Source organism: Primulina eburnea, chromosome 11 (assembly GCF_022965805.1).
Source record: "Primulina eburnea isolate SZY01 chromosome 11, ASM2296580v1, whole genome shotgun sequence".
Classification (NCBI taxonomy): domain Eukaryota; kingdom Viridiplantae; phylum Streptophyta; class Magnoliopsida; order Lamiales; family Gesneriaceae; genus Primulina; species Primulina eburnea.
In genome coordinates this window covers 9,128,433-9,154,835 of record NC_133111.1, presented here as the reverse complement: position 1 = coordinate 9,154,835, position 26,403 = coordinate 9,128,433, and the positions used below count along the sequence as shown (strand labels likewise).

General features: G+C 34.3%; 1 long non-coding RNA gene and 1 pseudogene across 1 annotated transcript; both read left to right on the top strand.

The window, feature by feature from the left end:
* The first annotated feature begins 170 nt into the window (after positions 1-170).
* On the top strand, positions 171-26,283 carry LOC140804261 (actin-related protein 7-like; annotated as a pseudogene).
* Positions 6,603-16,356, top strand: LOC140804262 (uncharacterized). Its single transcript, XR_012112145.1, has 6 exons — positions 6,603-7,169; positions 8,517-8,550; positions 8,799-8,866; positions 11,699-14,370; positions 15,808-15,917; positions 15,988-16,356. It is a non-coding gene; the product is annotated as an uncharacterized lncRNA (long non-coding RNA).
* Positions 26,284-26,403: the final 120 nt, after the last annotated feature.

Here is a 26,403-nt window from a genome sequence, read left to right as displayed (position 1 = left end):
AAATATTTGTTAACATAAAAATCATTTATTTAAAATAAAATCGACTTTTATCTTCATATATGAAAGCACGAAAAAATCGAAATGGGCCTGTTTTTGTACTGTGGCCGGTAACATCCATAACACGTGTCATGAGCCTGCTCTTCCACCACGCTACGAGCCAGGGACAATAGCAAGTGGGATGGGCTCTTGTCTCCACCGCAACACACACCTGCAGATTACAGTTTCGGTTTGTTTCCTTCTTCCCTCTTCGTTTTCCTTTCGTCTTCTTTCATTTTGGAGCCTTGGTTTTCGGCCTCCTACCTTTGCACCGAACAAAGTCCACCAAAAAAGGTCAGCATGATGTGTTCTCATCTTTTGCTTTCCGCCGTAGCCCACAAGCTAGCTCTCGTTGTTAGAGAACGCCTCTCGGTTGAAATTCCGTCCCCACGAAAAATTTCATCTGAAAAATCTCACATTCTGGTTGAAAAGTTGAAGAACCCACTTGGAGTTGTACGCTCTTTTTCCGTTTTTCCTGAATCTGAATTGAAAGTGCTGATTCTGCTTTCTCTAGATCTATCTGCTTGCTGCCAGGTACTTTTCCTTTTCTTTTGTCGGTAATCTTTGAATTGTTTTGTAGATAGATAGCTTTTTCGATAGTGCATATAAGCACATTTGCTGCTTCGTGTTCATGATTTGTTGTTGATTAAGGTTTCTTTTGCAGCGGTGGAGTTGGGTTTTGGTGTAATAGCGATGGGTGTTTGATTAGTTGTCTGTGCCTTTCTTGGGTTTAGATGTTCGGTTTTGGTCGATTAAAAATTTTGGAGCGTTTTATTGAAAACATTTTTTGGATGCAATTGGTATACAAACATGGGATATGAGATTTCGAGTATTTTCTGAAGCCAGTGATTTATTTTCATTCACTATGATTCGGTTTAGTGGCATTTTCACTGTATTTAAGGCTTTAGATTCAAAATTAGCATCTCGATTCTTCTGGTTTAGATTTAGTGATTAGTTAAACCTCCTCCCCCACACCCCAAGGATATTTTTTGCCTTCAACAAATTTTCATTCTCATTTTTTGCTTCATCGTTCTGTTCAATTGGTTTAGTTCTTTCTTTCAATATAATTGAAATTACATGTATATTATTCTTATGGACTTTCAAGAGGAATTTGATGTAAAAAACACGGTCTCTTTAGAAGAATTATAGAAATGTTCGTTTTGTTTTTTGGTCTCTAATATTTCGAGAATTGAAATTATTTTATGGGTATTGTGTCAAAGAATGCGATATAAGACTGGTTATATTTTTTGAAAAAGACATCTTCTTGTGTTTTGTTTTGGTTTTTGCGAAAGTCATATGACGGCAAACGGGCAACTATCTATTTTAAAAAAAAAATTGGCGAACTAACAAGAAGATTTTACTCCAATCCAGTATAGTCCGTCATTTTACAAAGAGTACTTGGGATGGAATCAAAGCTTTCGCTCCTGCTAGACTACGTAGATGGCGTTGAAACAGAACTAAATACCAACGACCTCCACCAAAACCAACATGTAATTAAATGAATTTTAAAACAGTTATCTTATAGCATAAAAAATGTTTAATTGTTACGTGTAAACTTATTAAAATTTTTAGATTATGTTTTATCAAATCTACGTATATAGAAACTACTTTTCATTTCTTATATATGTGTATTTATATTTTATTTTCTTTACACTACATCAATAGTCTCTCTATGAATTTCTTTTTCTTTTGCTTATATGCGACTGAACTTTTCTTTCTTCTTACTACGTGCTCCAAAAAACTTATATTCATATAATTTAATTTTTTTTTATTAATATCTCATTGTAGTAATCTATCCTCTTATCTTACTAATTAAATTAACTCTCATGTTTAAATATATATAAAAAATTAAGGTTACCAAATTTATATATATTTCAACTAAATTCTTAAATAAAAAACTTTATATCTATCGAGAGCATGTCTATATTAACATGTTTTCAAATTTCTTTTATTAAACTAAGTTTTTAAGTGTTTTTATTGATTGTTAATAGATCATATCACAGTTAATATTTAAATAAAAGTACAAATTCATAAATCTACCAATGACAATAATGTTGTTAGGTGTGAAAACCTTAAAGTCGCTATCAATTAAATATAGATACTCCATTTTCAAATCTATAATACGGTATTTGCGGAGTAGATATATGACTCGATTTTAAGATGAGCATATATTGTATGTCCAATTTAAGACATGTTGTTAAACTTCTTCCGTTTTTGTGCTTATTCAATCATTTTCCTAACTATTTTCACTTCTATAAATTCCTTCTATTTTCGCGTTTTTTACTTTCTTACGCGCAATTCCATTGTGAAATAATAATTGTACAAATACAAATATAAAAATAAAAAAATCATTGTAATCATAATACATATGGATTTAACAGAAAAATAATAATGGTTATCTAATCAGTTTTTGTATAAGAGCAACAAACATTCAACATGCATGTTCATTTTTACCGAGATTAAAATGTAAATGTTTACAAACTCTTAAATTTATAAATTTCTACATATAACATATCATCTTGTACCCAAACATATCACACATAAATAAACCAATAATGTACCTCAATGTTTTAATATATTACAACATTCAATTCAGTACTTTTCTCATATTTGACATTGATATAAGTTTTCTCAATTGTTTTCTTTAAAATTTATACTTGACACGATTATTTTTTATTAATATCATAAAAACTTGAATTGTTTATTGTTAGCTATATCATTTATTTATGAAAAAAATCACTAATTGTTTTTATTCGTATTTAATTATTTTACGAAAAATTACTAATTGTTTTTTTATTCGTATATAATTATTTGTTAACGTAATTGATCACGAATCATATTCAAAATTATTGATATCATGTTTTTTAATCATAAAAATTGAAGGGAAAAAAAAAACCAAAAGAAAAAAATTGACCCCATTTCTCCTCTCTCTCTCTCACGTCCAAACTCTCCCTCCCTCCCACAAAAACCTTTCTCCAACAGACATGCCGGAAAAATTAGGGCAACATTAGGAAAATGGGGTAGATCGGCCGTTCCTCTCTGATTATAGCCAAAATCTGTTACTTTCCTACATAACGGCCGTTCTACCGTTATCCTAGTGATTATCGGAGCTTCAGAGCACCATCCTTTCGAGGTAGGAAATTTGTATCGGCCATTTAAGTTCCGGTTATGGAACGGCCGGAACGATACCGATATTGAGAACCATGGATGTGAGTGACAAAGATGAGGTTTCTATTCTAAGCCTTCCCGCAAAAAAATCGTATGGGATGTTAGGATTCTCTAGCCCCTAGATTCTCCCTTTGTGGATTCAAAGCAGTCATCCGTGGTTGATGTCGGTTCTACAGTTATCAAATTTAATCACGCTTTGCCGGAAATCGACCCTATGGTAACCTCCTAGTTTTCTTCTTTTAGAAAAAGGGATCTGTAATTGTGGTTAGTTTGTATTGGGAAGCTCTTAGGAGTTAGGATGAAAGGGCCATGGTAAATGTATTCTGATTAGGGGTTTAAGATTTTGACTCCGAAATAGGGTTTTTAGGATGGGTTGAGTTTTGAGATTATCAAGGGTCGCAGTTCTATTAGAATGGAGATGCAGGAGAAGAATGCAAATTAAGGAACTAATGAGCATTTTTGGCATTGCCTAAAAAAGTACTATCTATTTTTTGTATCTCATTTAATAATCGATCCGGTGGATAACCTAACATAATTGCCACAAGATTGATGTAAAGGGAATTCTGTCTAGTTCAGTCTCTCGACCATACCTACATGGAATTGCAGGAGAGAAGTCGTGCGATATGATTGTTAAATTTGAAAATCCTCGAATTGTCATGAGTTGTTAATAACTTGATCCGTTATGTTTCAGTATTATCACGTGTTGTTGATGACTTGATCCTCAGTGTTTCAATTTCTCAATCGTGGGACTCTTGCTATAAACTTGTTTTCCTTGTTCGTTTTAGTTTCTAGATATTCGTTTAGGATATACATTTCAAAAAAATGTGATTGATTTCTTTTTATGGCACGAAAGATCACAACATTTTTATTTAATGACTTCTTCTTTGTCAATAGCTCTATGCTTCTTGATTTTTTGTATGCATGTGCTTTGATTATCGAGGTTTTCTTTTTTCCCCTGTCATTTTTAGCATGTCATATCGCAGGTAATCTCGACTCAAATGAAACAAGTACCTGAAGATGATTCCTCAGCTGATCCTTTCTTGTTTGAGAACAAAACTGTCGATCCAGTTGTCCGACGATTTGTCAACGACTGGGATGCGATGGAAGATATATTAAAGCATGTGTTTTATACTGGGCTAGGGTGGGAGATGGGCAATGAAGGACAAGTTTTATTTACTGATCCACTTGCAACTCCTAAGGTTATGCAAAGTGTTTTGATATCATTCAAATATATGCTTCATCATTTGTTTTCTCATTTTATGATTGCTCAGTGCTCAAGAATCTTTTTTTTATTGGTGTCTTGTGTGCGTGGTTGTAAATGGCGGGAGGCGGTGGCGGGGCGGTCACCGCCTCGGCCGCCTAGGCGGTGCCCAAGCGGTGCCTAGGCGGTTGGATTTTTTTAAGTAATTTTTTATAAATAATCATGCAATATTATCATTTTTATGTAAAATGTGCAATTAAATAATGTTTAAGCACAAAATATAATATCATGATCTGGATAATGTGCAATTAATAAAGATTTATCATTATATTAATGTTATTATGCTAACGAAGTAACATATATTTTTTTTTACCAAAAAACTAAGTTTAAATTTTCAAAGTTTCAATCAATTATCCATCATTAGAACAAGTAGTAGACTAAACATAACTAATCTTCCAAATCATCTACATATGCACCATCTACTACATCCATTATCCTCTCATCATCGGACTCAATCAACATTTTCTTCATTCTCCTCCTCCGATGTTTCTAAATATTTATTAAGTTCTCTAATGAGGATGTTCCTTGCACTCCTCCTTGGATGTAGCACTTCATCCTCTCCCGAGGCCTCCACTACCATTCTCCAAGTAAGACCTTTAAATAGTCCTAATATTTAAAATTAGTTGACTTTGACTTGGTTTTTAAAATTGTTGACTAAGTTTTAAAAATTGTTGACTAGGTTTTTAAAATTGTTGACTACTGCCTCGCCCGCCTGCTCGCCGCCTCGCCCGCCTCGACCGCCTGTTCGCCGCCTCGACTCGCCTACTCGCCGCCTCGACACGCCTCAACCCGCCTCAACACCCGCCTCATGCATAGGCGGTGCGGTCGAGGGCCGTCTAGGCGAGCCGCCTCGACCGCCATTTAGAACACTGCGTGTGTTTGTTTGTGCTGTTAACATGAGACATGTGCTTGTATTTGAATTACAAAGTTCAATCAGGTGAATTTGTAAAGGTTGATGCTGAAGATTGAAGGAGAAAATGTAATTGTGTTTGCTTATAAGAGAGAGGCATATTGTTTGCCATATATTACTTTTGAATATCGATAGTGCTGGTGAGAGCTACCAAGTTAGAGTCATGAGTGGTTTTTCCAATGAGCTAATAGAACTATAGAAGTACTTTTCGTGTTTTAATGACAAATAAATCTTCTTATGAGTTTGTTTGTAAGGAAAAAAGAGTTGAAGGTGTCACATAATTTCCTATGTGTTGGTAGTGAAAAATTGATTTAGATCAACCCTGCATGCTGAGATTGATGAGAAGAATTTTGGTAATGGATCATTTAGAGTACCAGGTGATGATCTGTGATTACTTTGCCTTTTGCAATAGTAATTACACTACTTCCCTTCCGAAGTTTATGTTTTCACTAAAAAAGCAAAACTAAATGGGCCCCAAATATCTGCAAAGTTTGAAAAAGGAAAGAGAGAGAGAAAAACGAAGATCTTGCAGATTTTGAATGATATTATGAACTGTAGCGTCTGAATTTTGTGAAGGCTTGACACAAGTTGCTAAATTCAAATTGTGCTTTTAACCAGGAAGATACTCCTTTGTCATATTGGCGATGAAGAAGAGAACTTATTGCATGAATTCTTTTTTGTACTATTATATGATTAATAAAATTCTTTTTGGACAGGCCATTAGAGAGCAATTGGTCCAAATGATGTTTGAGAATTTCGACATCTCAGGCTTTTATGCATCTGAGCAAGCGGTGCTATCACTATATGCTGTTGGATGTATCTCAGGTTTGCACAGTGGATATTGGCCATGGCAAGTCCGGTAAAGTTGTTGCTTTGTTTTTTTTGGGTAATATAAATTCTTTGATTGATGGCAGAGTTGAAATTGGTTGTAGATTTCAGCTGTCCAAGTCACTATGTCCATTTGGTTTTAACACTGTGTCACTGTCCTTTTTTGTATACCTTTTGAACTTAAGCATATTGTCTTAAGCAAAAGGTGTTTGGTTTTATATCTTGGGAGGAGATATATTTAACTACAGATATCATGTCATTAAAATTTTTTTGGTTTATTTGTGTCATCAGAATTTTGAAATAAAATGTTTTGAGTTATAATATAATAGAATAATAAAGTATGTTTGGTAATTCATGAGAAGAGTGATGAAGTAATGATTAAGATAAAAAGTGAGATAAAAAATATGTTTGGGAGATTGAAATGGACAAGTGATTTATGCTTTGTCTTGTTTTGGGGGACATAATGTTTTTTAAAAACATAACCAATTGGCCAAAAATTTCCGTAGTTTTTCTAATCTTTTGCCTTCTTCCTTCAAACATTTACTCTCTCTTGCTTGCTTCTGGTGATTTGAGGCTCAGCTGACACAATGAACTTGGTCTCATGAAATCATATATTTCTCTAGATTTCTGTCTCGCTGGTATCTTTAAGCCGAAGTTTTACTTTGCTGAGCCATTATATTTAGTACTCTGCTGTAATCCCCTCAGACATCCATATTTTCAGATATTGCATCAGTAATTGAAGGTGCTGTTCAGCATATATCTTCAAGAAGATTTGAAATCTGGGGAATGGATTTCAAATTTATTTGCTCAAGAGCTTGGGAAATCTAATCCACTTGTTAAAACCTTAGTAACTTTGAATGTGAAAAATTAAAGGAGCACTATGCATGCTGTGCTGAGGATGCTGCTTGTTATGATCAATTTCAGCATCACTGCCCTGAGGGGCAACATACTCTTCCCGATGGAAAGGTGCATGTATCTATTTTTCTGTCTTGATGGTGAACTACGATTTCAAATTATGGAATAACTGAATTTTGAGTTAATATGACCTTTTTAGATACCTTCTCTATTTTCTATTTTCGGCTCTAAAAAGTTATGCCATATTTGTTTACCTCATGCATGTAAGCTAACCCATCCAGTTCTTTTCCAAAATACAAAAAAGATCATAAGCAAGCATGACAAGTACAAGAAACAATGAAGCACAAATGCTAGATGGTGGTGCTAGTATGCATGTTTTAGAAAATTGTGTGCACTCTTGTGCATTCTCAGTGACTTTGCATGCTTGCATTTAGTCTTTTCTTTGGGTTGGAATTTGAGTTCTCATTGGCACGGAAATCTTGTGGGTTGATTTCAACTGAGAGATTGATAAAACGGTAGCTAAGATGTTATTTTAAATGGCAATGTGGAAAGTTCATGCACCATAGCTTATCTCTTCTTGTGCTCCAGGACTTTATTTTTTGTTCTGCAATAGCCAAAATATACTTTCCGTATTTGATACAAATAAATACATCAGAATGCTAATGCCGCTATGCATATGTTATGGTCCCGAGTTATGGATCTCGTTATGAGGCGATTTATGGCCCGATCATGAAACATGATGCTTTAAATTTCAGGCTCGTTAAAGGCTTGATTTTTTTTTTGAGCTCGTTGAGAAAACTTCAGATCTCATATCATAAGCTTGTGAATGATATTTCTTCTTCACCCTTTTTTAATAATTCAATCCTCCCATATATAAGAGAGATTCATACAAAAGATAAACTTATCCTAACCAAAATAAAAAATCATCATATCTTAACCAAAAATCTAACCAAAAATAAAAGATTACGATAACCTAACTCACAATCCTAAATATCATTACTATCTCATTTATTCAAACTTAACTACAATAAAAGATAATAATCAAATAAAAGATATAAAAATCAGCTTAGATCCTAACTTATACTCCACACAATTTGGCGTCCTTCTGCCAACTTTGAGGACCTTAATGTTGAAAGAGTTTGCTCTGATTGGATGCCATTGCCTTGCTAATTGGACTGCTAATATACATGCTTAAAGGATTCTAAGTTTGATTTATATGTTGTTGCCAATGCCAATACCAATACCAATACTTAATGTCGAAGAGCTTTCTTGTGTTTGGATGGCGCGAATTTGCCAAGTTCGAGGTGATGCAGCATCGCCTGTATGCATGCCCAGTCACCAACTTAAGTTGCTTCAATTTTATGGCTGACATTAGAGACTAAATCAGCCATGAATAATTAACGCATAACAGGTCATTCTGGTGTTCATGGAATGTAAATCTTTATGTCGCTCTTACAGGTGATAAAAACTGGAAGAGGAAGATGTACTGTTGGTGAGGCCTTATTTCAACCATCCATTTTAAATTTAGAAGCACATGGAATAGTGGATCAGCTTGTTAGATGTGTTTCGACGGTGTCGTCCGAAAATCATCGTCAGCTACTAGAAAATACCGTGCTTTGCGGTGGAAGTACCTCAATGTTGTTGATCCCTTGCTTTTATACGGGGATTTTTTGGTTGGACTGAGCAAACAGTTTGTCTTATTTAGCTGTGGCTGATGCCGTTGGTTGCTTCTTGTCGTAGGTTTCGAAGATAGGTTTCAGAAGGAAGCTGGCCTTTGCTCCTCTGCTATCCGTCCTTGTCTGGTGAAGGTAATTTAAATATAGTTGTCTTTTATTCACTTCCTATCTTTCTTCATTCTCAATCCAATTTGAACAACAATACCATTTGAGTTTTAAAATATATTGCGTGAATATCAACATCAACATGATCTCTTGACAAGTCTAAGCAGTCCATGTTAAAGTTCCGGAAATACTCATCTTGACGTGATATGTTTTAAGCAGTGTATGTTACTTAAACTGGATGTAATATTATTAAAAGAAAAAATTTCCCCTCATTTTCGAAAATGGGTCGGGGACAAATAGCCTATAGCACCTGCTCCTATGAAAACAAAAAAGCATAGACCATATGAAATTAATATCAGCCATAAAACTCATTTTTAAAAACACAGGGTTTTAGTGTCTTTCAGATGTAAATCCATGTTTGCTACTATTCAGTTGTCCTGTCGACAGAAACCCGAAGAGCAGTGTAAGCCGATGAAATCAAGATGATGAAAACCGTTTGATATTTTGGCTGGTTTTCCTACTCCACCTAATAATTTAAAAATATGTATTTTCATTTTTTATATAGTTTTTCTTTATGATTTTCTTAGATATTTGTATATTTGAAAAACAAATTGCTTGTTTAGCTATTTAGCCCAGGTATCATCACTTTGTGATCCCAGCATTATTCTAGAGATTTTAGTGTAAATTGGTATGTCTAGCTTAAGTACAAAATTATAAGTGTTAAAAAAATAACTGAGCTGGCATTTTTCTTTAGATATTATTACAAATGAGTTTTCCCTCCTAGTTTTCCTCACGACTCTCTCCTGCCATGTTTCTTTCTTCTTTTTTAGGTTTAGGATACTCGATCGATTAAAATTGTTCATATCCCGCAATTGTTGTTTGTCTGTCATTCACGAACCCTGAATTCCAAGAGAATGGCGTTGATGGTAAACCTACCACAACACACGAGCACCTGAAATAATGTCCTGTGATTTTTATTTGTTTTCAGTAGTTTTCTGTCTTGATTTTCAATGAGCAGCTAAACTCTGAATTTCAAGCCAGTGGCTTTGATTTTCATTTATTGGTTTAGGGTTCTGATACGTTCTTCTATTCTCATTACTTTTGTTGCACTAGATTATACTTTTTTTCCTTTTTTTTTTTGAAACAGTAGGTTTCATCCTCGTATTTTCCAACTCTGTGTGTGTAATGAAAGCCTTACTAGGTGAGTGGAGCATACATTATATACAAGTCAATTTCATCTTCCTTGGAATTCGGATCCTAAATTTTATGTTATTTGTTTTATTTGTGAAAGTCATTTAGTTAAATAATACTTAAAATAAATACTTAAAATATTTATTTTAGAATAAGAAGTAAATATAATTCAAATACACAATTTACACATATTTAATTTATCGCACAAACATTGGTCCCTTCCTAAATTTTAACAAATATATGATCCCATACTTAATTTTTACGTCATCCCACATTATCGCTAAAATTCCTTCCCTACGAAGGGAGTTTGCATACAATCACATTAGGATGTAAATAGTTAAATAATATGCTTCTTACTATCTCGTGCCTACCTCTCTCTTCGACCTTACCCCTCATTCTCATACTCATTCATTCTATCTAGTCACCCACATCCCCCCACAACCTCTTCTTCACTGACCATTCCATCTCAAAAGCCTAATAAGCCTGAATTCATCATCATCAGGTATCACATGATAAAATTTAGAGCAATTCAGGCCAGTGACCTAACAATACTATAACAACGAAAACCGTAAGGGTTGTTTGCGATATATCATCCAATATTATCACATCCATTATCACAACTCAGTCTACTCATACAAACCACTGCAATTGATTCGAATTGGTATAATATTTAGCCCATATAATTAAATTACGAAATTGTGTATGTAGAACCAAATGTTCCCTTTCTTTTTCATTCAAAAACGAAAGCTCAACATATTTTGATCCTAAAGATAACTTACAATCAAAGAATTGATATCTTCCAAGTATCGTGCAGAAGTAAATCTGCAAAAAAAATGTTATTAATTGTCGAAAATTAAAATTGAATCGTGTTATTGTCGAAAATTGGGTTGAGTGAGTGAGATTTGGGTCGAGTAGCCTAGTCGACCCAAGTTTCGATGAAACTCAAGCCTCGACCCAACTGGTGGGTCGAGCTCTTTGTCGAGTCCTCGCCTGAACCTAAGGCTCGACCCAAAGTCCTCGTCTAAACCTAAGGCTTGACCGAACTGGTGGATCGAGTTCTTTTGGGTTGATGTTTACATCTGGGTCAAGCTCGACCTTGGTGTCATGCTCTCGACCCAAAAGGTCGATTTAGGGCGTGGTGTGTGTGCTCGAAATCGATCGATTTAGGTGCGTAACAGGTCGAACCAAGAAGTCAAGAAATCGATCATCGAATATGCTACCCGAATTTGTGAGTCAAGGAAAAATTTAGTGATAAAAATCAAAATATTAAATTGAACTCTTACTAATACATGATTATTTCTTTGATTTCTTCCAAATCAATATTTTATAGACTCATTATTACAATGTGAGAGATGAGAAACCAGACAAATTTGACAAAAAATGTGGATGCGAAGATTGATACAAGAAGAACGAAATTGGGAAGAGTGGGAGTGAAGGAGTGAGATGTTAAGAACGAGCTCGTGTAAATATTTTAGGTTTTTTTATTTAATTTAATTTTAAGTTTTATTATGCATAAATTAAATTTTAGATACACTAATATTTGACAAATTTAGGTTTTAAATAAGTTTAAATAAAGGATAAAATAGTAAAATACACGTCGCTCTCTTTTTCTGAAATAATACGTGCGGGAGTATCGATTTCCTCATTTTCCCTCATTATTGTATGCAGGTTCATCTTTCTAAGTTAGAATTGGTTGGATCAAAAGCATTAAAGCTCCTTGAGAAGATGCTGCCTGCTTGCCTGCCCTGCTGGTTAGAGAAATACATCTAACTGAACCACCTGTAACATCCATATGCAATAATTTTTTTCAACACTCGCTCAAAGAACAGATAAAAACATCCTGAATGCATTTTGAAGTGAAATTTTTTTAGTACATGTATTTGTTATTCAAAGTAAGGTTGCACGATGTATTTTACTATCTGGTAAAGATGTATAACACTCAATATAAAATCGACGTGGAAAGTTTGTCACAACGCAAGCTTATGTGCGTATTAATATCCCAAAACTTGAAACATTGAATGAAAGATTGACTAAAGGAACTCAAAATCTAATAGCTACGACTAAAGTCATTTTATATGGTTTGTATGTACAAAACATTCAAAACTCATTTATGTTTGAAGCAAAAACACACGAACCAGAAGTCAAACAAGGACCGTCAACTTGAATAGGACTACTGAAAGGCAATTTGATTTAAATGTCTACGACAATGTCACGATATTAAGTACATTTGTGTACATTAAGAATTTAAAAAAGGACTCTACTGAAGGAAAAAAATGGTGTTCAAACTGATGGAAATCCAGTCATACACGAGTTTTTTGACATGAAGACACGAGCGTGAAAACTAAGATGATGTAAACTATTGACACCATAGTTTGTGAGGCTATTGACACTATAGTTTGTAAGACTATTGATAGATAGCATTTTTCTAAACCAGCTTCCTGTAACCCAATTCCTCTGATTCTTCGACAAAAAGAATCAGGAAATTTGCTCCATCCAAGAAGGAAAGTGTGTGAGAAGTAAGACCACGTAATCCAATCATTTGAGCAGCTCTGTCGATCGATACCTTGTTACAATCTATCAGACTTCTGCCAATGGTGAAGTGCAGTTGTTTCCATTGATCACGCATCATGTTAATGGATGTATTATCAGCAACCTCGATAACTTTCACATAGCTAGTTGGTTGAAAACCTCTTATCCTTGCCTCTATTAGCACTTGTCGCCAACCCCTCTTCTGATGTGACTAATGTTTCAGTTTTCTTGACCGTCTCTGAGCTTCTTGAAAAGCACGGTTGACTTCAACATTTGCTGCCACGTGTCGAGCCTCAAAGTCATCGACATGCTTCGCGTATTTTTCCCGTTTTTTTCAACTTTTTGTTTCTTGTTTCTTTTATATCTCTGCAATCTATTGTCAATTGACTCAAGTTCTCTTTCTCTTTGTTGCATGAGGTTATTTGCAGCATCATAAGCTTCCTGCGATCTATACAATAGATTTTCACATAATGCATCAAAGAGAAAGAGAACTTATTGTGAAAACCTGTTTTATAGGTTCCATGAAGCTTATGATGCTGCAAATTACTTCCCGCAACAAACAGAAAGAGAACTTGAGTCAATTGACAATAGATTTCAGAGATACAAAAGTAAACAAGAATCAGAAAGAGGAAAAAAGCAGGAAAAATATACGAAGCATGTCAATGACTTTGAGGCTCTTCAAGTGGCAACAAATGTTGTAGTCCACTTCGCTTTTCAAGAAGCTCAGAGACAGTCAAGAAAACTGGAACGGACACATCAGAGGAGAGGCCGGCGACAAGTGCTAATAGAGGCGAAGATAAAAGGCTTCCACTCGACTAGCTATGTTATAGTTATGGAGGTTGTTGATATTACATCCATTAACATGATGCGTGATCAAAGGAAACAACCGCACTTCACCATTGGCAGAAGTGTGATAGTTTGTAACAGGGTTTTGATCGCCAGAGCCGCTCAGATGATCGGATTACGTGGTCTTATTTCTCACACAATTGCCTTCTTGGATGGAGCAAATTTCCGGATTCTTTTTGTGGAGGAATAAGAGGCATTGGGTTACAGGAGGCTAGTTTAGAAAGATGTTATTTGTCAATAGTCTCACAAACTATGATGTCAATAGTGTTACAAACTATAGTGTCAATAGTTTACATAATCTTAGTTTTCACACTCATGTAACAAACTTGTGTATGACTGGATTTCCATCAGTTTGAACACTTTTTTTTTGTTTCAGTGATGGTCTTTCTTGAATTCTTGATGTACACAAATGTACTTAGCATCGTGACATTCTTGAATACATTTAAATCAAATTGTCTTTCAGTAGTTCTATTCAAGTTGAAGGTCCTTGTTTGATTTCTGGTTCGTGTGTTTTTGCTTCAGACATAAATGAGTGTTGAATGTTTTGTACGTCCAAGCCAGATAAAATGACTTTAGTTATAGCTATTAGATTTGAGTTCTTTTAGTCTATGCTTCATTCAATGTTTCAAGATTTGAGATATTAATATGCACATAGACTTGGGTTGTGATAAACTTTCCACATCGATTTTATATTGAGTGTTATGCATCTTTACCAGATAGTAAAATACATCGTGCAACCTTACTTTGAGTAACAAATATATGTACTAGAATATTCTTCACTTCAAAATGCATTCAAATGTTGCTTTTATCTATTCTTTGAGCGAGTGCTGAAAAGAAATTATTGCAGATGGATGTTACACGTGGTTCAATTAGATGTATTTTTCTTAAGGGTCATCTTTCTAAGTTAGAATTGGTTGGATCAAAGCATTAAAGCTTCTTGAGAAGGTGCTGCTTCCTGCCTGCTGGTAAGACATACTGACTTTTGTTTTTTCTTTCATGTCAATTCAAACATATACTTTGCAGAAATTCAGTAGAATTTATTGGATGTTGCACTGTATCTGAGAGATCAAGGTATCTTAAGTAATGTGATTGGAGACGATAATACTGATCCTACTGAACTGGAGAAAGCATCCATCTCTAAGATTAATGAGCAAATCCGCTCTTCTTCAGTTATTTCATTAACTGTCACAGATCCTCGTACTATGACAAAGAAACGACATTCAATTGTTCGTGAAGGAAATTCTTTTGAGTTTTCAAGTAATGAAGGTGGTACTAAAACACAAACTAATTCAGCTTTCTTGAAGCATGAAGATGAAAGTGTTGTCGTTGATGGTGATTTTTGGGATGTTAGTATAGGAATATATCCTCCAATGGAAGAAAGTATTGTTTTGCATGAAAAAGTATTATCAGCGAATACGAGTACATATTGGAATTGGCCACAAAAATTGTGGTACTCAAAATGCTCTATTGAAGGAGAAATATTCTAGATGTTGCCCTATTTTGTTTCTGATGAATAAGAATTAGGAAGATTCTGTTAGAAGGTAATTAAATTTTAGGAATCCAATTTTCCTTGGCTTTCATAATCACTTGTTACTGCTGTTGATTAAATTTTATTAATATGTACAACAATAGTTTTAGCCTTAAAATTTTTCGAACTTCTTTATGTTATCTAATGCCATGAATGTGATCTTACTTATCTGTTTGGATGGTGGTAAAGAATTTATGTGTCAGTTTATTTTTTAAGCAAGAGATTACTTGTGATAATGTTTTGGGTGCAGGATCGGGTTATGTGCCTGGTTACAGAACGATCTTTGAGTTCATTAATTGTTCCTTTTATTTGTGTTTTTCCGCCTTGTTTTACCTATTTTAAAGAGTAGAGAATTGAGGCTCGTTTAGGGAGACACAATCTTTTTTGCTCTTTATTGATATAAGAAACTTATGCTGGAAATCCCTCGTATAAATACAGGAATAATCACCTCATTCACTCCCAACTTATTGAAATTCTAATCCTTTACTTTCAGCCTTTCCTATGATAGCCAGGGGAATTAAGGTAAAATTGATCAGATCCCCTAAATTCTAATTATTCCTTATTGTTCAGACTTTCTCCTTTGAACTTGTTGACTTTGATTACCCTCCTTATTCTCATGGGCCAAGCCTAATACAGATAATTTCTTGAGAGTATAATTGGATTGCATTAACTTGTCTGGCTATGATATGAGTGTGGTTCCATTAATGTATTTACTTACCTGATTATTTATGTTTCATACTTTTTCAGGTGTGTCCGAAAGCATCAGCTCTTGTTTCGATAATGATGTTTTGAGAAAACTTATCTGGCTATGATATGAGTGTGGTTCCGTTAATGTATTTACGTATGTGATTATTTATGTTTCATAATTTTTCAGGTGTTCAGTTATTCTCCCTCCAAATTGGGTTAAAAGTATTTTGGAACACTTTTATTTCAAGTGGTGCTCATGGCATAGGTTTGAGAGAGAAGGACTGGATTGTGTGTGAAGTAAGTGCACAAATTTTTATTCCATGTAAGGTTTAAAGGCATCCCCTGTAACATCTTTATCTTTATGTAGACCGGATTGTCATATTTCCCATAGAGCTATCCTGATTGCGATGCTTACTAGTATTTCATGGCGATGGATGCCACTACCACGGATCAGAAAGCTGAGCGACGTCCTCCCTCTCAAAGACCACTAGAAATTCCAATACCAGCTCCATGTGATTGTGTGAAACATAATTTTGTAGACTTGGTGAGAAACACTGTCCGTGGACTATCAAGGGCCTGATAAGATTCCATTTGATGGTTTTGTGGCGACGACATCTTTTAGGTTGAGTTATTTCCTGTGCACTTTCAGTGTCAATGGTTTGCTTCTATTCCCAAGAACAAAGGATCAAAAGATTAGCTTGAATAAAATTCATGAAGGACGATGATCTTCTTGAACAAAATGCCAAGACAAAACACGATGTTTTCTTCGAGTTAATCTTTGCGCTTATAAAGGCGGTGGTTTTGAACAAGGGGCACTGGTTTGTATGTGTCGCCCAGCGCTGTTGAGAAATATGGATGAGGTTCTCTCACTATTCAGAATATTCTTCTTATCATACTTGTTTTCGAAAAAGTTTCATGACCGATTGTTTCTCAACACATTGTACCATATGCAGATCTGCATGTGATAACCATGGACTTGGAATACCTGACTCTTCATTGAGATCATATTTTTTCCAGTTGCCATCTTGTAAGTGGGAGCATCACAGTACCTGGAGATCTTGCGGTCAAGGAGTTGTATAGGTGCCCAATAGGTTTCGTTCGGGGAAGGCAAGTCTTTTTAATGCAGAAGAGCTCGCTTTCAGACGTTTTCATAGTCAATGCCATTTCGCTATCATTCTTTGCCCTTTTTGGGTCATACAGCAGGAAACCAATGGCCAGTGCACTTTGTGAGGCAAGCCCATTTTCTGGGCTTCGAATGGAACAGTGGAAGGCATCACTTGTAATGCGGAGGAGGAAGGAGATTTATGTTCTAGTCAGGAATATGAGATCCACTGCTTACAGGCTTGCTCTTGCCACCGTTGTCTTAGAGCAACAAGTAGAAGATGTCAAATTCATGTGATTTCTTGCAGCCTTTCACGACGCCACACATCTAGCAGAGTATGAGGTATGTATTAACTGATTTTTGTGTAAAAGATCTAGTGATAGAATTTTCTTTATACAAGTTCTTTCTAAGAAATTAATTATAATTTTTGGATGATGAATGATATTTTCTTTCAAATTTAGATAAGAGTGAGATAATCTTATATTAGTGAATTTAGGATGATATATTTTTCAACGTTTGATCTTAAATAAAATAAGGTCGTATATGATGTTAAATAAATTGGGCATTCACGATATTTAACTGGAAAATATTGGAGGAAGAATATATTATATTTCAAACTGCCGTAAACAATCTTTGTTTTATCAACTTTCATTTTATTTGCAATATATTTTCTTAGTTGTTTACTGCTCTATTTCTATTGATTTTTTTGTTTTACTAAGTTTGGTTAGACTTTTTTCGCACTATTTCTCTAGTTTTCCCCTTAATCTAGAAGATTGAGATCTGATTTCGACCGTTGACACTAGTTGAGATCACCTTTTTTCAAAGGAGACGAAAAATTTGTGAGGTGTATATCCACATGTCTAAACATCTACATCGATTCTGATATACATTTTTTGTTTTAATTTAATTAATATGAATGTATTTGTGAGATAAGTATTTAAAATCAAACCCTAGAGAGATATAAACATATAAGTGATTTAAATGAACAATGTTATTTGTCAAAATTTAACTGTATGTCAAGCGCGAGAAATATGGTTCATATTGAGTTGGATGAGAGATGGATTTTGGCCTTTTTTCAATATTAAATTAAATAGAGGAATAAATCCATGTTCCATAATCGATTCTAAGAAATCAATTATAAATTAAATTATAAAAGATATAAATTCCATGTTTTAGTCATTCATAATATAATTTATATATAAATTTATCAAACTGTTAACAAACTATTTCAAGTTTCACAAAAAAATTTAAATTTGACTAAAAATATTACATATCCAAAAGATATTTGATTTTGGAAAATATACGAAATTGGTCGAAGATTGTAAAGTGAACCTAACTATCGATTTTTTATTTTTATTTTTGTCAAAAAAAGTGATATAAAGTTTTTCTCAAAATCAATATTCACCAATTTTATCTTAAAATCGGAGAAGAATGGATACGTTAAATAACATATGATATATAATTTTTTAAAAATGAAACCGATTTATATATAACAATTCTAAAACAATCAGATTATGCCAAAATTCTTTACAAAAATTTGTTAAATAATAAATATCAATTTAATTATTAAATATCTTTATATTCTATTATATACCTTGTATTTACTGTTTGAGCTATTTATTCCATCACCAAACATCTTACATCTTACATGCTATTCTGTCATTTTCTAATTATATCTATATATTCTGAAATTTTATCTACTCGAACTATAGAAGTTTATTTTAATCTTTAATATATTAATTACATTTGTACAATTATTACTAACAAAATTGTACTCACTTCATTGACCTCTATATTAAAGTAGTATGCACCTGAACTATTTGATATATTACAAATATGTATTATTATTTTGAGAAGTATAATTCAAATCATGTTAAAAGATTCGATACATTGATTTCCAAGGATACCAAGGTAATAATAAAAATATAATGAGTAAGAAGTAAGCGAAAAAATACCAGAATCACGATGGATATTTTTCACTACTTTAATTTTTAATAATAAGATGATTTGAAGAGAAATATAAACATTTTCTCTAGGAAAATAACCAGTATAGAAATCTATATTATTAACTGTCATATTTGAATTAATACACCAAATTTCAAGACAGATATGTTAAAGCTACCAAGTGAAGCTAACCAACCTCAATTGATTTCTCCTCTAGTATAGAGGTCGAGGATTCTGAGAACTCTTCTTTCCTTATTCCTCCATTCATAGAGGACTTGAATTTAAAAAAGAAAAAAACAATAATACATATAAAATTATTTTGGATGGAAGTTCTGCACTAGGGTGAATGTCATCACAAAATATAGATGACATTACAAGCAGCAAATTTAAAAGTAGCAGTTACATAATCAATGTTGTTCACAAACAGAAACTTAAATACAAGCTAAAGGAGCTTAAAAACGAAGAACTGATCAGCAGCTTCATCCTCATCAGCAGCAGTATTGGAAGGACCAGCCTCAACATCATTTGTCCCAGTTGGTTTTGTGCCACCTTCTCCCCCTGTATGTTCAGGAGTCATGTCCAGTAAGCGGAAATAGGTGTCCCTCATACGAGTGAAGTTCACAATATGCTCCTGCAAGATGGTAGCGGTAACAGGAAGAGTGACAGGAACAGTGTTAGTAGTAATATGGACATCACTCTGGGCTCCATAAGAGGATCAAAGTGGTATATAAATTTTTCTGTTCGTTGGAGTAAGGCAGATCACAGATGCATTTATGAGCTGTTCAGGAGCATCAGAAACCACTTCATGTGCTTCCTTCTGAAATCCTTGTGAGAGCAGCATTCCATATATTAGTGTGGGAAATGGCAGGCCGTTGCATGACCAATTTAAATGCCGATTTCACAAAGTTGAATGGCCCTCCTGTGCCTACAGAATATAACATCTTTTTCTGCTCCTTGGTAACCACCGTAGTGTTGCTGGAGGGCACCCATTTGCATAATCCAGTCTTGTGCAGCACCGAGTAGAATGATGTCAGCTTGGAGGCGAGAAGCTTCTTTGGGTGAGTAGGGAATTTCTCAACATATTGGCCGATGATCACTTACGAGTTGACATAAAATTCTAACACTACTCAAGGAACATAGGGAAGGACAGTGGCCGCAGTAGAGAGAAATTGTCTATTTTTCAGAAAATCAATCAGATTTGTCTTCAAGATTCATTTCGTTCTGATGACATTCACATTTGCAGGCCTACGGACTAGAGAACAAACATCATTACTAGTAAATTGATCTAGTTCTTCATGCGTCGCTTTAACCCAAAACTCATGCTCTGAAAGCCTCATGTACGCTCTTTGGTTCAATAGTGGAGACGAAGCAAGAAACCATACCTAATTGCTTAGAGAATTCACACACACTTATCTTACCGTCTCGCGGTAGTTGATCCTTTCCTTTAGTATGGTCCTTATTCCATCAACAATTTTTCCATTTACTTGTGATGATCACGAGGGATGATTTTTCTGGATTCTGCTGGGCAAATCTTTTCCACTATTTGTAGCAGGATCATCCCCATCCAAGTTTTCATCAGCGAGTGATTCGGATTCGATATCTCATGTAATGGATTATGGATCAGCTGTATGTTGGCTGTGCTACCGTAGTGTTGTCTCATCTTCAGTATCACGTGCCATATATTCAGAGGGGTGTGGCAAGGACAGTTCAAACAGGTCATCAACATCATCTTCTATCGTCTTACCTGCAAGATCAGAATAATCATCAAATACAATATTTATGGATTCCACAGCAGTCCTTGTTCTAAGATTATAAACTCTATGCATGACTACTTGATGAATATCCAAGAAAAATTCATTTATCAATCTTAGAGTCAAATTTGGCCAGATTATCTCTGTCATTCAAGATGTAGCATAGACAAGCCAAATACTGCCCATGAGAATTTCATAAGAAGTCATGATACTTCCTGCTATTAGATATTCTCTATTTGAGATGTCATGCAGTGCATAGTTATTTAGGGCAGAAGACATACTAAAACGCTAGGGTATCATGCACATGCTTTATCGAAGTAAAACGCATTCGACATAAATTTTAAAATTCAACATATATAAAGTTATTTATATTATAATATTTACATAAATTGATTTTTTCACAAAGATAGCAAATGAAAAAAAAATAATCATTGAATTTCCAACAAAATTATTCTCTAACTCAAATCTTCCAAGCTTTCCTTTTGAATTAAATGTTATTCACTTATTCTGATTTCTGAACACCAATAGCTCAAGTCAATACAAAAATAACTTAAATTGATTAAACACAATAGATGGAGACAAAGATGTTCAGGAATTTGAAATGTATAAATGTGCATAAAACAGAACACAACAGAGACAACATTTAAATTATTCTTGAGTTTTGACTAATACTAGAATATCAACACGGGAAAGACTAGAAACAATAATAAAAACCATAGCTTGTTGATGGGAACAATTTTGGTAATGGATCATTTAGAGTACCGGGTGATGATCTGTGATTACTTTGTCTTTTGTTCATGGATTTTCACAATACTAGTTACACTATTTCCCTTCCGAAGTTCTCAAAAAAGCAAAACTAATTGGGCCCCAAAACTCTGGGAAATTTAAAAAGGAAAGAGTGAGAAAAACGAAGATCTTGCAGATTTTGAATGACATCTTGAACTGTAGCGTCTGAATTTTGTGAAGGCTTGACACAAGTTGCTCAATTCAAATTGTGCTTTTAACCAGGAAGATACCCCTTTGTCATATTGGTGATGAAGAAGAGAACTTATTTTTTTTTTTTACTATTATATGATTAATAAAATTCTTTTTGGACAGGCCATTAGAGAGCAATTAGTCCAAATGATGTTTGAGAATTTCAACATCTCAGGCTTTTATGCATCTGAGCAAGCAGTGCTATCACTATATGCTGTTGGACCTATCTCAGTTTGAACAGTGGATATTGGCCATGGCAAGACCGGTAAAGTTGTTGCTTTGTTTTTTTGGTTAATATAGATTCTTTGATTGATGGCAGAGTTGAAACTGGTTGTAGATTTCAGCTGTCACAAGTCACTATGTCCATTTCGTTTTGACACTGTCCTTTTTTCATACCTTGTGAACTTAAGCATATTGTCTTAAGCAAATGGGGTTTGGTTTTATATCTAGGGTGTTCCACTCTACACCACACATTTCAATTTCCAGTATCTATTTGGTAAAAAGCGCTTGTTGTTCTCTGAATCATCCCAAAGTTGTCTTCGAAGCTGCTGATGGCAGTTTTCTTTCTATCACCGGCATCCACATTTTCTCAAGTTCACCTTTTGTAATTTGAGTTGGCTCCATGATCTCCAAAATAAATACTTCTGTTGAGAACACATTACGAACAAAAATGATTCCAATGAAAAACACATACTAGGTAATGGTTGGTACTGTTTTTGAGTGTTTTTGGAAGATGTTTCGAAAAACTATGTATTGAGACATTGTGTTGAAGAGTAATACATGTTTGGTTTTATTGTTGGGAGGATATATTTTTAACTACAGATATCATGTCATTAAAAATTTGTTGGTTTATTCATGTCATTAAAATTTTGAAATAAAATGTTTTGAGTTATAATATAATATAATAATAAAGTATGTTTGGGAATTAATGAGAAGAGTGATGAAGTAATTATTGTCTGGAAGATATAAAAGTAATATAAAAAAAAATTGGGAGATTGAAATGGACAATGTGATTTATGCTTTGTCTTGTTTTGGTGGAGAGAATGTTTTTTAAAAACATAACCAATTGAGCCAAGCATTTCCGTAGTTTTTTTTTTAATCTTTTGCCTTCTTCCTTCAAACATTTACTTTCTCTTGTTTGCTTTTAGTGATTTGAGGCTCAGGTGACACGATGAACTTGGTCTCATGAAATCATATATTTCTCTAGATTTCTGTCTCGCTGGTATCTTTAAGCTGAAGTTTTACTTTGCTGAGCCATTATATTTTGTACTCTGCTGTAACCCCTCAGACATCCATATTTTCAGATATCGCATCAGTAATTGAAGGTGCTGTTCAGCATATATCTTCAAGAAGATTTGAAATCGGAGGAATTGATTTAACTAATTTATTTGCTCAAGAGCTTGGGAAATCTAATCCACTTGTTAACCTTAGTATCTCTGAGTGTGAAAAATTAAAGGAGCACTATGCATGCTGTGATGAAGATGCTGCTTCTTATGATCAATTTCAGCATGACTGCCCTGAGGAGCAACATACTCTTCCTGATGGACAGGTCCATGCATCTATTTTTCTGTCTTGATAGTAAACTATGATTTCAAATTAAGGAATAACTGAATTTTGAGTTAATATGACCTTTTTAGATACCTTCTCTATTTTCGGCTCTAAAAAGGTATGTCATATTTGTTTACCTCATGCATGTAAGCTATCACATCCAGTTCTTTTCCAAAATACAAAAAAGATCATATGCAAGCAGGACAAATACAAGAAACAATGAAGCACAAGTGCTAGATGGCGGTGAGCCCATAGCAATTATTATCTCATTTATTCAAACTTAACTACAATAAATATCATTACTATCTCACTTATTCAAACTTAACTAGAATAAAAGATAATTATCAAATCAGCTTAGATCCTATTTTATTTGGATTTCCCATAGCAATTATTCTTGGTTTGGGCCGAGTGCCCATGACTGTATAACATCATAAACTTGTTGAATAAGTAATTCTAAGAAATATGCATGTCTGTTTAACTTATACTCCACACAATTTGGTGTCCTTCTGCGACTTTGAGGACCTTAATGTTGAAAGAGTTTGCTTTGATTGGATGCCATTGCCTTGCTAATTGGACTGCTAATATACATGCTTAAAGGATTCTAAATTTGTTTTATATGCTGCTGCCAATGTCAGTACCATTACTTAATATTGAAGAGCTTTCTTGTGATTGGATGGCGCGATGTTGCCAAGTCCGAGATGATGCAGCATCGCCTGTATGCATGAACAGTCACCAACTTAAGTTGCTTCAATTTTATGCCTGACATTAGAGACTAAATCAGCCATGAATAATTAACGCATAACAGATCATTCTTGTGTTCATGGAATGTAAATCTTTATGTAGCTCTTTCAGGTGATAAAAATTGGAAGAGGAAGATATACTGTTGGTGAGGCCTTATTTCAACCATCCATTTTAAATTTAGAGGCACATGGAATAGTGGAGCAGCTTGTTAGATGTGTTTCGACGGTGTCATCCGAAAATCATCGTCAGCTACTAGAAAATACCGTGCTTTGCGGTTGAAGTACCTCGATGATTGGTGAGATTCTCCAAAATATGTATCAGCTGAATGAGATGCATTGTTCACTATGATCTTTGTACCTTGTGACAATCGTGATGCTGGCAGAAAACATATAATTTTAATTGATGCCTTTTAAATGAAAATTTCTGCAAACTACAAAATCTGTATGCTTTGCAAGAAGTATAAACAGTATAATGCCTTCCTCTTCATCTTTGTTAGATAGAGCAGGATCCATACCCTTGCACTTATTAGAAAAAGATGAGTCAATAGTTTAAGCGCGTTTAGAAAAGGAAAAGAATATATATATGTTCTTCTTATTTGGAATTTGATTTTTTGATTTCTAAATAGCATTTACGGTCGAAGTAGTTCATGACAAGCATGGTTCCAAGACATCTTAATACTAATTCTGAATTCTGGGTTTGGAAATTGGTTTTTGCCAAGTGACATTATTTGTTTATTTAAATAAGACAGCTTTGCCTGTATGCGGGTCGGTTGTTCGTGTGTTTAAGTTAATATTTTCAGTTGATTTTATGATGACTTGATGGACATGGCTGTTTTGATCCCTTGCTTTTATACGAGGATTTTTTGGTTGGACTGAGCAAACAGTTTGTCTTATTTAGCTGTGGCTGATGCCGTCGGTTGCGTCTTGTCGTAGGTTTCGAAGATAGTTTTCAGAAAGAAGCTGGCCTTTGCTCCTCTGCTATCCGTCCTTGTCTGGTGAAGGTAATTTAAATATAGTTGTCTTTTATTGACACTTTCTATCTTTCTTCATTCTCAATCCCATTTTAATGCCCACTCAAACAACAGTACCATTTGAGTTTTAAAATATATTGCATGAATATCAACATAAAGATGTTCTCTTGACAAGCCAAAGCAGTCCATGTTAAAGTTCTGGAAATAATCTTCTTGACGTGATATGTTTTAAGCAGTGTATGTTACTCAAAGTGGATGTAATTATTAAAAGAAATTTCACCTCATTTTCGAAAATGGGTCGGGCACAAATGGCCTATAGCACCTGCTCATATGAAATCAATATCAGCCGTAAAACTCATTTTTAAAACACAGGGTTTTAGGGTCTTTCAGATGTAAATCCATCTCTGCTACTATTCAGTAATCCTGTCGACAGAAACCTGAAAATATAGTGTAAGCCGATGAAATCAAGATGATGAAAACCGTCTGATATTTGGGCTGGTTTCCTATTCCACCTAATAATTTAAAAAATATGTAATTTTCATTTTCTTTATATAGTTTTTCTATATGATTTTCTTAGATATTTGTATATTTGAAAACAAATAGCTTATTTAGTTATTGTCTTGGACACCTCTCTGTTATTTTGTCTAATAATGGTTCATTCTTTGTGTATTAATTACATGTAGCCTCCAGAATATATGCCTGATAATTTGTTGAGGTATTCGGCATGGGTGGGAGGAGCAGTGGCGGAACCAGGAATCTGACGCTATTCGGGCTAGAATTTTAAACTCTAACATCTTTTAATATTTTGAATTGATTTATTCAGGCTAATATAAATTTATCCAAAATTATACAAAAATTTACATATTAATTCTTTTAAAAAAATTTGGACATTTGGACTACCCGGGCTAAAGCCCGAGTACAAGAGGCTTTGCCTCCGCCCTTGGGGAGGAGCCATTCTTGCCAAAGTCGTGTTTCCTCAAAACCAACATGTAACCAAAGCAGATTACGATGAAAGCGGACCATCCATTGTTCATCGCAAATGCTTCTGAGAATCGAAGTAACAAATTTAGATCAAACTCGACTTTTATTCGTTGCTTTGTTGTAAACTTGTGGTAATGACTGTAAGAAAATTGTGACCCGTAAAATAAACGTGTTGAAAATGACGACGGTCATTGCCAACAATTGTTGAAAAATTTGTACATGGCAGCCTCAAATTTTAAAAATTGAGATGCGTATACAAATTTGGTTTGAATCTCGAGCTCCCAAAACACTCGGTGATGGTATGAGTGTGCCTATAAATACCGAAGGCATTGAGGTCCATAAACACATAATTTCATACAGAAAATACATCATCTAAAGGAGTGTTGAAGTGTTTAGAAGGCTTCAGTCGAAAAGAAATCAGAAAAGCAGAGAAATCAAAATTTTTAATGGCCGGAGGTAACACTCGATTTAAGCTTCCGCATATATTTTTTTATGTTAATGTATACGTAAAAAACATGATTTTGAGAAAATCTCTGACATTTGGTATCAGAGCCATGATACCTCTGCTTTGAAAATTTGTTTTCGTTTTCTGAAAATATGATATCGTAAAAAATTTTCTTTATGAAGTTTTTGCGTAAAAAACTTGAAATTTGAGGATGAACATAATAAATTAAGAGATATACCTGAAAGAATTTTCGGAGAATTTTCGTCTTCATTGTACTTTGAAGTTCTCGGACGAAAAGTTTCTGAAAAAACTCTGAAATGGATTTC